The sequence below is a fragment of the Triticum urartu genome, chromosome 2 (assembly GCF_003073215.2).
Source record: "Triticum urartu cultivar G1812 chromosome 2, Tu2.1, whole genome shotgun sequence".
Lineage (NCBI taxonomy): Eukaryota > Viridiplantae > Streptophyta > Magnoliopsida > Poales > Poaceae > Triticum > Triticum urartu.
In genome coordinates, this window is record NC_053023.1 from 100,090,059 (window position 1) to 100,104,035 (window position 13,977).

Below are 13,977 nucleotides of genomic sequence, written 5' to 3' on the forward strand. Positions count from 1 at the left end.
CGACAGCACAGGTATGACTATCTTGATTCTGTCATAAATTTGTCATGGATGTACATGCATGACAAAAAAAGCGACCTACTGCGACAAACACGTATCATCACGGAAGTGTATTTTTTTTTTGTAGTGAGAGTCAGTTACAAGGGAGGAGATCTACATCTGTGTTGCCAAGCTTGCCTTCCACGCCAAGGTGAGCCCCATCCGGACACGGGACGAAGTCTTCAATCTTGTATCTTCATAGTACAACAGTCCAGCCAAAGGATATAGTCCGCCTGTCCGGAGATCCCCTAATCCAGGACTCCCTCACCCGAACTCGCTTGGAAGCTGTTGTTGTAGGAGAACTCGGCATATGGAAGACAATCTTCCCACTTCATACTGAAATAAATGACACAAGCCCTGAGCATATCTTCAAGAATTTGATTGACCCGCTCGACTTGGCCACTAGTTTGAGGATGGAAGGTTGTGCTGAAGCGAATGTTGGTGCCCATGGCCTTCTGAAAGGAGTCCCAGAACTTAGAAGTAAATATGCTTCCACAATCTGAAGATATCAATTGCGAAATGCCGTGCAAGGAGACAATCCTGGAGGTATATAGCTCTGCCACTGAGCTGCTGTGATAGATTCCTTGATAGGAAGAAAATGAGCCACGTTAGTAAGCTTGTCGATGACAACAAAGATAGCATCATTTCCACGCTTGGACTTGGGAAATCCAGTCACGAAGTCCATCTCAATATGGTCAAACTTCCATTCTGAAATGTTAAGAGGTTGGAGGAGACCAGCTGGGCGTTGGTGTTCTGCTTTCACTCTTCTGCAGACATCACATTCATTAATGAACTGAGCAATTTCTCGCTTCATTCGAGTCCACCAATACGACTGCTTGAGGTCATGGTACATCTTTGTACTTCCAGGATGAATGGATAGAAGGGAATTGTGAGCCTCATTCATAATGACTTTACGAAGGTCACCTTTAGGAACAACAATTCGATCCTCGAAGAATAGAGTATCTTTGTCATCAAGGCGATAGCACTTGTACTTGGGTTGGCTCTTAGCAATACCAATCTTCACCTTCTTCACCATTGCATCAAGAAGTTGTGCCTCATGAATTTGATCTGTTAAAGTAGGAGAGACTTGGAGGTTGGCAAGAAATCCTTGAGGAACAACTTGGAGATTAATTTTGCGAAAAGCTTCACAAAGATCCGGTTGGAAGGGCTTGAGAATCAATCAAACTATTGCAGTAAGCCTTCCTGCTCAAAGCGTCTGCAATGACATTGGCCTTGCCTGGAGTATATTCAATACTCGGATTATACTCTTGAATCATTTCGACCCAACGAGTCTGCCTGAGGTTGAGGTTGGGTTGAGTGAAGATGTACTTGAGGCTCTTATGATCAGTGAAGATGTCCACTTTCCTTCCCAACAAGACATGTCTCCATGTTAAAAGAGCATGGAAAACTGCCGCCAACTCGAGGTCATGAGTGGGGTAGTTCTTTTCATTGGGCTTCAACTGGCGAGAGGTATAGGCCACAACTTTCTTCTCTTGCATTAACACAGCACCAAGACCTTGCAGGGAAGCATCACAGAAAACTTCGAACGGTTTGGATTCATCAGGAGGAGTCAGAACTGGAGCTGTGACTAGCTTCTCTTTGAGGGTGTTGAAAGCGATGTCACATTTAGGCGTCCAGGCATACTTCACATGCTTCTGGACGAGGTTGGAAAGAGGCTTTGCAATCTTAGAGAAATTCTCAACGAATCTTCGACAATAGCTTGCAAGCCCAAGGAAACTGCGGAGCTGCTTCACATTATAAGGCGGTTTCCAATTCACAATTGCAGACACCTTCTCAGGATTTACAGCTATGCCCTTGGCGGAGATGATATGCCCAAGGTAGAGAACCTCATCGATCCAAAACTCACACTTTGAAAACTTCGCATAGAACTGATGTTCTCTGAATTTGTCCAGCACCAATCTCAAATGCTTGGCATGATCCTCCTTGTTCTTGGAAAAGACCAAGATGTCATTGAGATACACCAAGACGAAATCATTTGTGTAAGGGTTGAAGATGAAGTTCATCATGCGAGAGAATGTTGGAGGAGCATTGACAAGGTCGAAAGACATGACAGTGTATTCATAGGAACCATAGCTTGTTCTGAATGTTGTCTTGGGGATATCTTGTTCACGAATGTGAATCTGATGATAGCCCATATGGAGGTCAAGCTTGGAGAAAACTTGGGCACCTTTGAGTTGTTCGAATAGCTCATTGATGTTGGGAAGTGGGTACTTGTTCTTTATGGTATTCTTGTTCAATGGACGGTAGTCGACGCAGAGTCTGTCCGTGTCATCCTTCTTCTTGACAAAAAGAACACCACAACCCCATGGAGAAGAACTCGGTCGGATGAGACCCATGCGCTCTTGTACATCGAGTTGTTTCTTCAGCTCCTCCAACTCTTCTGGTCCAAGCTTATAAGGACGTTTGCAAACAGGTTTCGTGCCAGGCTCAAGATCGATGACGAATTCAACTGGCCGGTGAGGAGGCATTCCTGGAAGCTCTTTTGAAAAGACGTCTTGATATTCACAAACAACTGGAATCTGAGATATGGCATCCAACTTGCCCTTCTCATTGAGAGAAAACAGTCGAATGGTATCATCCTGAGCGGCAAAGATGATCACATCTTCAGAAGAGTGTGTCAATTGAATCTGCCTGACAGCACAATCAAGCTGAGCCTTGTGCTTAGAAAGCCAGTCCATGCCAAGAATTAGATCAATATCCGAGTCACCAAGGACCATTGGAGAAGACAGAAATCTATAGTCACCCATCTCGATAGAAACATTCAGGATCATCGTGGTAGCCCTCATAGACTTGGCCGGAGAAACCACTCCCATGGGTTTACCCAACATTTCCGAAACGAAGTCATGCTTTGAAACAAATGATCTTGACATGAAACAATGTGAAGCACCAGTATCAAAAAGGACTTTTGCAGGAGTAGAGTTAACTGGAAAGTTACCCATGATCACTTCTGAAGAGTCCTTTGCCTGAGCTGTGTTCATCATGTTGACCTTTGCAAACTTGGGATTATGCTTGACCACTGCATTGCTGGCAGATCTCACAGGAGGAGGAGGCGAAGGCGCCTCTGGTTGAAGCATTTGTTCGCATAGTGCCCTTTCTGCTTACACTTGTTGCAAGTAACCTCTGAGAGCGGTCGGTGATATGAAGCACTTGACCTTGGAGCATGAGACAAAGCTTTGTTCTGATAGCCTGGGTTGGGTGGGTGGGAAGATCCATTGCCACCTTTACTCTTATGCTGATAAGGCTGACGGAACGGAGGAGGAGGAGGAGGAGGCAACCAGAACTTTTGCTGCTTAGCTGCCACTTGAGTTGAAGAAGACGATGGAGTTGCATCCCTGACGCTCTTCTTAGAAGCATCGCACTTGAGCTGAGCCACCTCTTGATTTAGTGCCATGTTGTAGAACTCATCATACTCGGTCGGCTCAAAAAGCACGAGAGCTAGCTGCGGATCTTCTCTGAGGCCACCTCTGAATTGATAAATCATGCTCTTCTTGTCAGGGACGTCTTGTTTGGCGAAGCGAGCGAGCCTCTGAAACAGGCTGTTGTATTGGTAAACAAACATGCTGCCTTGCTTCAGATTGCAGAACTCCTCGCGCTTACTCTCAACGACACTTTGAGGAATGTGGTGAGCTTTGAAGTTACGGCGGAAATCATCCCAGGTAATCACACGACCTCCTCTGGAATCTTTGTATTGTTGATACCACTCAGCAGCTTGGTCTTTGAGTTGGAATGAAGCAAACTTGACAAAGTCCTCAGGCCTGACATTGCTACACTCAAAATGTTTGCAGATATCCATGAGCCAATCATCAGCATCTGTGTCCTCGACAACGTTACTGAAAGACTTCGGCTGGTTTGCGAGGAACTGATTGAGGGTAGCAAACTGAGCTTGATTGTTTCCTTGGCCTTGATTTCCTTGGTTGCGCTCTTGCAAGAGTTGCAAAAGCATCTGCGTGTTTGCATTGGTGGCGGCCATGACAGCTTGCCATGCCTCTGGAGGTGGAGGTGGTGGCGGAGGTTCCGGATTCTGACGCGTTGGAGGAGCCATCCTGAAGAGGTTGACAACCGTTAGCATCTTGAAAGACATGTATTCAAGCTGAATCAATGGATCGAAATTGAAGGAAATATTCCCTAGAGGCAATAATAAAGTTATTATTTATTTCCTTATATCATGATAAATGTGTATTATTCATGCTAGAATTGTATTAACCGGAAACATAATACATGTGTGAATACATAGACAAACAGAGTGTCACTAGTATGCCTCTACTTGACTAGCTCGTTAATCAAAGATGGTTATGTTTCCTAACCATGAACAAAGAGTTGTTATTTGATTAACGGGGTCACATCATTAGGTGAATGATCTAATTGACATGACCCATTCCATTAGCTTAGCACCCGATCGTTTAGTATGTTGCTATTGCTTTCTTCATGACTTATACATGTTCCTATGACTATGAGATTATGCAACTCCCGTTTGCCGGAGGAACACTTTGTGTGCTACCAAACGTCACAACGTAAATGGGTGATTATAAAGGTGCTCTACAGGTGTCTCCAAAGGTGCATGTTGGGTTGGCGTATTTCGAGATTAGGATTTGTCACTCCGATTGTCGGAGAGGTATCTCTCGGCCCTCTCGGTAATGCACATCACATAAGCCTTGCAAGCATTGCAACTAATGAGTTAGTTGCGAGATGATGTATTACAGAACGAGTAAAGAGACTTGCCGGTAACGAGATTGAACTAGGTATTGAGATACCGACGATCGAATCTCGGGCAAGTAACATATCGATGACAAAGGGAACAACGTATGTTGTTATGCGGTCTGACCGATAAAGATCTTCATAGAATATGTAGGAGCCAATATGAGCATCCAGGTTCCGCTATTGGTTATTGACCAGAGACGTGTCTCGGTCATGTCTACATTGTTCTCGAACCCATAGGGTCCGCACGCTTAAGGTTTCGATGACAGTTATATTATGAGTTTATGAGTTTTGATGTACCGAAGTTAGTTCGGAGTCCCGGATGCGATCACGGACATGACGAGGAGTCTCGAAATGGTCGAGACATAAAGATTGATATATTGGACGGCTATATTCGGACACCGGAAGTGTTCCGGGTGATTTCGGAGAAAACCGGAGAGCCGGAGGGTTACCGGAACCCCCCCGGGAGAAGTAATGGGCCATATGGGCCTTAGTGGAAAGAGAGAGGGGCAGCCAAAGGTGGGCCGCGTGCCTCCTCCCCCCTGGTCCGAATTGGACTAGGAGAGGGGGGCGGCGCCCCCCTTTCCCTCTCCCTCCCCACTTCCTTCCCCCTCCTAGTAGGAGTCCTACTCCTACTAGGAGGAGGACTCCTCCTTGGCGCGCCTATAGGGCCGGCCGGCCTCCTCCCCTTGCTCCTTTATATACGGGGACAGGGGGCACCCCTAGACACACAAGTTGATCCACGTGATCATATTCTTAGCCGTGTGCGGTGCCCCCTTCCACCATAGTCCTCGATAATATTGTAGCGGTGCTTAGGCGAAGCCCTGCGACGGTAGTGCATCAAGATTGTCACCACGCCGTCGTGCTGATGGAACTCTTCCCCGACACTTTGCTGGATCGGAGTCTGGGGATCGTCATCGAGCTGAACGTGTGCTAGAACTCGGAGGTGCCGTAGTTTCGGTGCTTGATCGGTCGGGCCGTGGAGACGTACGACTACATCAACCAAACGCTTCCGTTGTCGATCTACAAGGGTACGTAGATCACACTCTCCCCTCTCGTTGCTATGCATCACCATGATCTTGCGTGTGCGTAGGAAATTTTTTGAAATTACTACGAAACCCAACAGTGGCATCCGAGCCTAGGTTTTATATGTTGATGTTATATGCACGAGTAGAACACAAGTGAGTTGTGGGGGATATAAGTCATACTGCTTACCAGTATGTCATACTTTGGTTCGGCGGTATTGTTGGACGAAGCGGCCCGGACCGACATTACGCGTACGCTTACGCGAGACCGGTTCTCCCGACGTGCTTTGCACATAGGTGGCTTGCGGGTGACAGTTTCTCCAACTTTAGTTGAACCGAGTGTGGCTACGCCCGGTCCTTGCGAAGGTTAAAACAGCACCAACTTGACAAACTATCATTGTGGTTTTGATGCGTAGGTAAGATTGGTTCTTGCTTAAGCCCGTAGCAGCCACGTAAAACTTGCAACAACAAAGTAGAGGACGTCTAACTTGTTTTTGCAGGGCATGTTGTGATGTGATATGTTCAAGACATGATGCTAAAATTTTATTGTATGAGATGATCATGTTTTGTAACCAAGTTATCAGCAACTGGCAGGAGCCATATGGTTGTCGCTTTATTGTATGCAATGCAATCGCGCTGTAATGCTTTACTTTATCACTAAGCGGTAGCGATAGTCGTGGAAGCATAAGATTGGCGAGACGACAACGATGCTACGATGGAGATCAAGGTGTCGCGCCGGTGACGATGGTGATCACGACGGTGCTTCGAAGATGGAGATCACAAGCACATGATGATGATGGCCATATCATATCACTTATATTGATTGCATGTGATGTTTATCTTTTATGCATCTTATCTTGCTTTGATTGACGGTAGCATTATAAGATGATCTCTCACTAATTATCAAGAAGTGTTCTCCCTGAGTATGCACCGTTGTGAAAGTTCTTCGTGCTGAGACACCACGTGATGATCGGGTGTGATAGGCTCTACGTTCAAATACAACGGGTGCAAAACAGTTGCACACGCGGAATACTCAGGTTATACTTGACGAGCCAAGCATATACAGATATGGCCTCGGAACACGGAGACCGAAAGGTCGAGCATGAATCATATAGTAGATATGATCAACATAGTGATGTTCACCAATGAAACTACTCCATCTCACGTGATGATCGGACATGGTTTAGTTGATTTGGATCACGTAATCACTTAGAGGATTAGAGGGATGTCTATCTAAGTGGGAGTTCTTTAAGTAAATTAATTGAACCTAAATTTATCATGAAACTTAGTACCTGATAGTATCTTCCTTATTTATGCTTGATTGTAGATAGATGGCTCGTGCTGTTGTTCCGTTGAATTTTAATGCATTCCTTGAGAAAGCAAAGTTGAAAGATGATGGTAGCAATTACATGGATTGGGTCCGTAACTTGAGGATTATCCTCATTGTTGCACAGAAGAATTACGTCCTGGAAGCACCGCTGGGTGCCAGGCCTGCTGCTGGAGCAACACCAGATGTTATGAACGTCTGGCAGAGCAAAGATGATGACTACTCGATAGTTCAGTGTGCCATGCTTTACGGCTTAGAATCGGGACTTCAACGACGTTTTGAACGTCATGGAGCATATGAGATGTTCCAGGAGTTGAAGTTAATATTTCAAGCAAATGCCCGGATTGAGACATATGAAGTCTCCAATAAGTTCTATAGCTGCAAGATGGAGGAGAACAGTTCTGTCAGTGAGCATATACTCAAAATGTCTGGGTATAATAATCACTTGATTCAATTGGGAGTTAATCTTCCAGATGATTGCGTCATTGACAGAATTCTCCAATCACTGCCACCAAGCTACAAGAGCTTCGTGATGAACTATAATATGCAAGGGATGAATAAGACTATTCCCGAGCTCTTCGCAATGTTGAAAGCTGCGGAGGTAGAAATCAAAAAGGAGCATCAAGTGTTGATGGTCAACAAGACCACTAGTTTCAAGAAAAAGGGCAAAGGGAAGAAGAAGGGGAACTTCAAAAAGAACGGCAAGCAAGTTGCTACTCAAGAGAAGAAACCCAAACCTAGACCTAAGCCTGAAACCGAGTGCTTCTACTGCAAGCAGACTGGTCACTGGAAGCGGAACTGCCCCAAGTATTTGGCGGATAAGAAGGATGGCAAGGTGAACAAAGGTATATGTGATATACATGTTATTGATGTGTACCTTACTAATGCTCGCAGTAGCACCTGGGTATTTAATACTGGTTCTGTTGCTAATATTTGCAACTCGAAACAGGGACTATGGATTAAGCGAAGATTGGCTAAGGACAAGGTGACGATGCGCGTGGGAAATGGTTCCAAAGTCGATGTGATCGCAGTCGGCACGCTACCTCTACATCTACCTTCGGGATTAATATTAGACCTAAATAATTGTTATTTGGTGCCAGCGTTAAGCATGAACATTATATCTGGATCTTGTTTGATGCGAGACGGTTATTCATTTAAATCTGAGAATAATGGTTGTTCTATTTATATGAGTAATATCTTTTATGGTCATGCACCCTTAAAGAGTGGTCTATTTTTGTTGAATCTCGATAGTAGTGACACACATATTCATAGTGTTGAAGCCAAAAGATGCAGAGTTGATAATGATAGTGCAACTTATTTGTGGCACTGCCGTTTAGGTCATATCGGTGTAAAGCGCATGAAGAAACTCCATACTGATGGACTTTTGGAACCACTTGATTATGAATCACTTGGTACTTGCGAACCGTGCCTCATGGGCAAGATGACTAAAACGCCGTTCACCGGTACTATGGAGAGAGCAACAGATTTGTTGGAAATCATACATACAGATGTATGTGGTCCGATGAATATTGAGGCTCGTGGCGGATATCGTTATTTTCTCACCTTCACAGATGACTTAAGCAGATATGGGTATATCTACTTAATGAAACATAAGTCTGAAACGTTTGAAAAGTTCAAAGAATTTCAGAGTGAAGTTGAAAATCATCGTAACAAGAAAATAAAGTTTCTACGATCTGATCGTGGAGGAGAATATTTGAGTTACGAGTTTGGTGTACATTTGAAACAATGCGGAATAGTTTCGCAACTCACGCCACCTGGAACACCACAGCGTAATGGTGTCTGAACGTCGTAATCGTACTTTACTAGATATGGTGCGATCTATGATATCTCTTACTGATTTACCGCTATTGTTTTGGGGATACGCTCTAGAGACGGTCGCATTCACGTTAAATAGGGCACCATCAAAATCCGTTGAGACGACGCCTTATGAACCGTGGTTTGGCAAGAAACCAAAGTTGTCGTTTCTAAAAGTTTGGGGCTGCGATGCTTATGTGAAAAAGCTTCAACCTGATAAGCTCGAACCCAAATCGGAGAAATGTGTCTTCATAGGATATCCAAAGGAAACTATTGGATACACCTTCTATCACAGTGTCGGAGTAAATGGCCATGGGTAGCCTAGCCGGCTTCCCCTGGCACTTCTGCAAAAATTACGAGCCCGCCCGGCTCGTAAGAATCCAAGACACGGGGGCCACCTTCCCCCCGCCGGCTGCGATCTAGGCCGGCTTTGGGAAGGCGGTCCGACTTCAACCTTCATGAGAGGGCCGACTCCAAGAAGCCGGCTACGAGACAGCCAACTCCTTCAAGACGGCTCCCCATAAAGTAGTCAAGACCGTACCCACAAAGTTTGCACCCACCTAACGGCATGGCTACAGAAGAGCCTGCCACCCCCGAATCCCGGAGCACGCCTGGCACAGTGCGCCGTACGAGGTAGGCATGACCCGTCCGGCGCAGCACTGTTGCCATGTCGACCCTGGCGTCACCCACGACGGGCCGCCAGCGTGGCCCACAGGCGGTGGGCCCCTTAGAGCAGGGAGACGGCCGAAGGCGGCCGCGCTTCCAACCAGCCGGCCCAAGACGGGGCCGGCTCCGTCAGCCGGCCCGCCGCTTCCCTCGAAGAGGACGCCCCATTAAGGAGATAAGACGCGGTAAGGCTACAGCGATCACTCGGCAGGCGGCGGTACTGTAGCCGCGCTTACCACGATGAAGCTCACGTCAGCAAGATGAAGCCACAGTGACCAAGGAGTTGGCAGCCGGCGGGACCCACCAGCCGGCGGGCCCCAGCAGTCGGCGCAGAAGCCGGCGAGTGCAGTCACAGACGGCTGGGCCCCGCGCCCAGCCGGATTACCATTGTACCCCCGGGGGGTAGGCCTATATAAACCCCCCGGGGCACCCATGCAAAGGGTTCGACCCCCTGCTAGTTCTAGACACTATACAAGGAGAAGAAGCAGGCTAGCCGTGCCCTTTCTTCCTCCTCCTCCCCCAAAACAGCTCAAGGAGCGTTGTGTAGCTACTCGATTCATCTAGTGAGCATGCGGAGACCCCGCAGAGCAGCAGTAGGGGTGTTATCTCCTCAGAGAGCCCCGAAGCTGGGTAAGATCCGCCGGCGTGCATGTCTTCGCCTCATCCCGCTTCCAGACACCGGCGACGTCTTATTGGTTCCCACAAAGATAAGCCACCCGTTGGCATATGTCGCACCTACCACCCGACATTTGGCGCCCACCGTGGGGCCAGGCGCACCGTCGTCCGGAGACCTGTTCTGGACGGGAACCCTCTTCTTCCCCCGCGAGCGTAGCCAGCCCGGCACGACCGATGGCGCTTGCCACGACGCGCTGCAAGGCGTCACCAGCATCTGCGCGGCAAGCGGCCTCGCCGATCTCCCCGACGAGACCTTCTCCTCCAACGAGCTCGCCTTCGATGTGAGCGCTGACCACCTCGCCAACCTCCTCGGCCGGCTCCATGTCTCCAGCGAGCCCGCTGCGGACTTGGAGTCGGTTGGCTTCACCGACCCGATGCCCGTCGACTCCGACGCGGCCTCCTACGATGCCTTCCCCGCCAACGTCGTGATCTACAAAGACCCGCTTCCCCGAGCCGACGGCCACGATGCTGTCGCCGCCGAAGTGATGGTTGTCGGCCACGGCGGCCCGGCCGACAAGAGCGCCCGCGACGCCTCGCGCGTGGCGGCCCACGACCTGTCCGCTCCTCTCCCGGCCGACGCCGACGACGAAGCCCTGGAAGCACGCCGCCTCGCCCTCCTCGCAGAGGGCCGGAGGCTGGCCTCCGTAAGACGCCTCACTGAGGCCTACCGGCGCGAGGCTGACCGCGCCGCCTTCGGCACGCCGGCCCCGAGCGGGCCAAGCCGGGCCAGCCTTGTCAAGCAACGCGGCGCCGTCATCGCCGACACGCTGGGGGTCGACCGCCCGGTCTATGCCACTCCGCTCGAGAACTTGCGTGCCGCCCAGGCAGCCGTAGACGAGCTGGACGGCCTGGAAGCCGAAGACCTCCCCCACATGACCCGGCGCATCCAGCAGCTGATTGATGCCGCCGCGCAGCGGCACGAAGCCGACGCTCGCGCGGAAAGCCTTCCCCCGCGCCGAGAGCAGGGCGCGACGTCCCGGACGCCGACTCCAAGCAATACCCGCGTGCGACGCGAGAAGGAGCCGGCTACCAGCCGCGGCCGGACCCGGATCTCCATCGAGCGGGACGCGGACGGTTATCCCCGAGCCATGGAGTGGCGGGGCGACCCGCCTCCGCCTCCGCCCCGTGGAGAGAGATATCCCGCCTCACCGCCAGTGGCGCACCCGACTCTCAGCGGCCGACTGGGCCGCCGCGAAGGAATCGGCGAGAACGACGCCCGCCATCGGCTCAACCGCCTGGCACGATCCCTGGCATTGGAAGAAGAAGACGATGTCGGCCCGCCTTGCTTTGGCCCCCGCATCCGCGACGAGCCCTTTCCCAAAGGGTTCTCGCTCCCAAGAGACACGCCCAAGTACAACGGCTCCGTGAAGCCGGAAGATTGGTTGATCGACTACTCCACCACAGTTAGCATAGCCAACGGCAACCGGCGAGTCGCCGTGAAGTACGTGCCCCTCATGCTGCAAGGCACGGCGCGGACTTGGCTCAACAGCCTCAAGCCGCGTAGCATCAACAGCTGGCTAGACTTCACAGAAGCCTTCATCCGCAACTTCACCAACACCTACAAGCGGGCTCCCAAGCCCAGACAGCTCTCCTTGTGCGTGCAAGGCCCCGCCGAGTCCACTCGCGATTACCTCACGCGTTGGGCCGAGCTCCGCAACTCCTGTGAAGGGGTGCACGAGGTACAAGCCATAGAATACTTCACAGTCGGATGCCGAGAAGGCACCCTCCTCAAGCACAAGCTCCTCTGCGACGAGCCGGCTACTCTCGACGAGCTTCTGGACATAGCGGACAAGTACGCCACCGCCGACTCCTCGATGAAGACCGAGCTTCGGGTAGACGCGTCCAGGAAGGTGCTCAACCCGGCGCCCAAGACACCGGCTGGAGAGCCCGGCCGACACCCCAACTCGAACGACAGCAAGCGCAAGGGCCCTGCGCCGCCTCCCGCTAGCCGGCAGGTGGCCACGGTCGAAGATGCGCCGCCTGAAGAACAACCGGCGCCCAAGAGGCCCAAGGGCAGCAGGCCGGCTTGGCAGCCCGCCTTCTCTTACAAGCAAACCCTCGACGCCCCTTGCAAGTTCCACAGCGGCGCGAAGCCGTCCAACCACACGACCCGGAAGTGCAACTGGCTCACCCAAATCTCTAAGGCGAGGGGCTCTTACCGCCCCCGCCTGCCGGCCCACCGCCTCCGCCTCCGCCGCCTCCGGCCGCTCGGCCCGTAGTCGGAGCCGTGCGCGACGAGTTTCCCGACGAGCAAGCAACCTACATCGTCTTCACCAGCCAACCCGAAGACCGGCGCAGCAAACGCCGAGAGCGCCAGGAAGTCAGCGTGGTCGCTGCCAACCCCGCTGAACACATGCATTGGTCAGAAAAGCCCATCAGCTGGAGCCGGGCCGACCATCCAGAGGTGATGCCGTCTCCCGGCTCTTACGCTCTGGTCCTGGAAGCCACCCTTGCAACGGACAGACGCGCCGCCCGCTTCTCCCGTGTGTTGATAGACGGCGGGAGCAGCATCAACATCCTGTATCGTGACACCCTCGAGAAGCTGAACGTCAGGACGAAGCAGCTCACGCCCACTCGGACAGTGTTCCACGGCATCGTACCCGGCCTGTCCTGCGCCCCCATTGGCAAAATCAAGATTGATGTACTTTTTGGGGACAAGGAGCATTTCCGCCGGGAAGCGATCTGGTTTGAGGTGGTGGACCTGGAGAGCCCTTACCATGCCTTGTTGGGCCGACCTGCCTTGGCCAAATTCATGGCGGTCCCCCACTATGCATACCTCAAGATGAAGATACCAAGCACCAAAGGCGTCATCACCGTAGCCGGCGACTACAAGAAGTCCTCCGAGTGCGCCGCGGCCAGCAGCCGGCTGGCCGAGTCCCTTGTGATCGCTGAAGAGAAGAAGATGCTGGACCGAGTCGTGGCCATGGCCGGCAAGAAGTCGGCCGTGTCCCCCGACCCCAAGGAGCATGATGATCAAGGATCTTTCCAGCCGGCCAAGGAGATGAAGAAGATACCCCTTGACCCCGAGCATCCAGAGAGGTTTGCCGTCATTGGGCTTGAGAAATGCCGGTGCCACCTTCCAGCGTTGCATGCAGAAGTGCCTCCTCAAGCAGCTCGGCAGGAATGCCCACGTTTACGTGGACGACATCGTGGTGAAGACGGAGAAGCGTGGCACCTTGCTGGAAGACCTCAAGGAAACATTTGAGAACCTGCGCCGGTTCCAAATCAAGCTCAACCCCGAGAAATGTGTGTTCGGGGTGCCAGCCGGCCAGCTCCTAGGCTTCCTGGTCTCCGAATGCGGCATCGAATGCAACCCAACGAAGATCAAGGCCATCGAGAGAATGGCGATCCCCACCAAGCTTCGAGACATTCAGAAGTTCACCGGGTGCTTAGCCTCCTTGAACCGCTTCATGAGCCGGCTCGGAGAAAAGGCCCTCCCCCTCTACCGCCTCATGAAGAAGAGCACTCACTTCGAGTGGAACGACCAGGCCGACCAAGCTTTCCACGAGTTGAAGAAGATGCTGGCCACGCCGCCTGTCCTCGCAGCGCCGACTGAGAAAGAGCCCATGCTCCTTTACATCGCTGCAACCAGCCGGGTGGTCAGCACCGTCATCGTAGTCCAGCGCCCGGAAGAAGGCCGAGCCCAGCCGGTCCAGAGGCCGGTGTATTATTTGAGCGAGGTGCTGTCCGCCTCAAAGCAGAACTATCCGCACTACC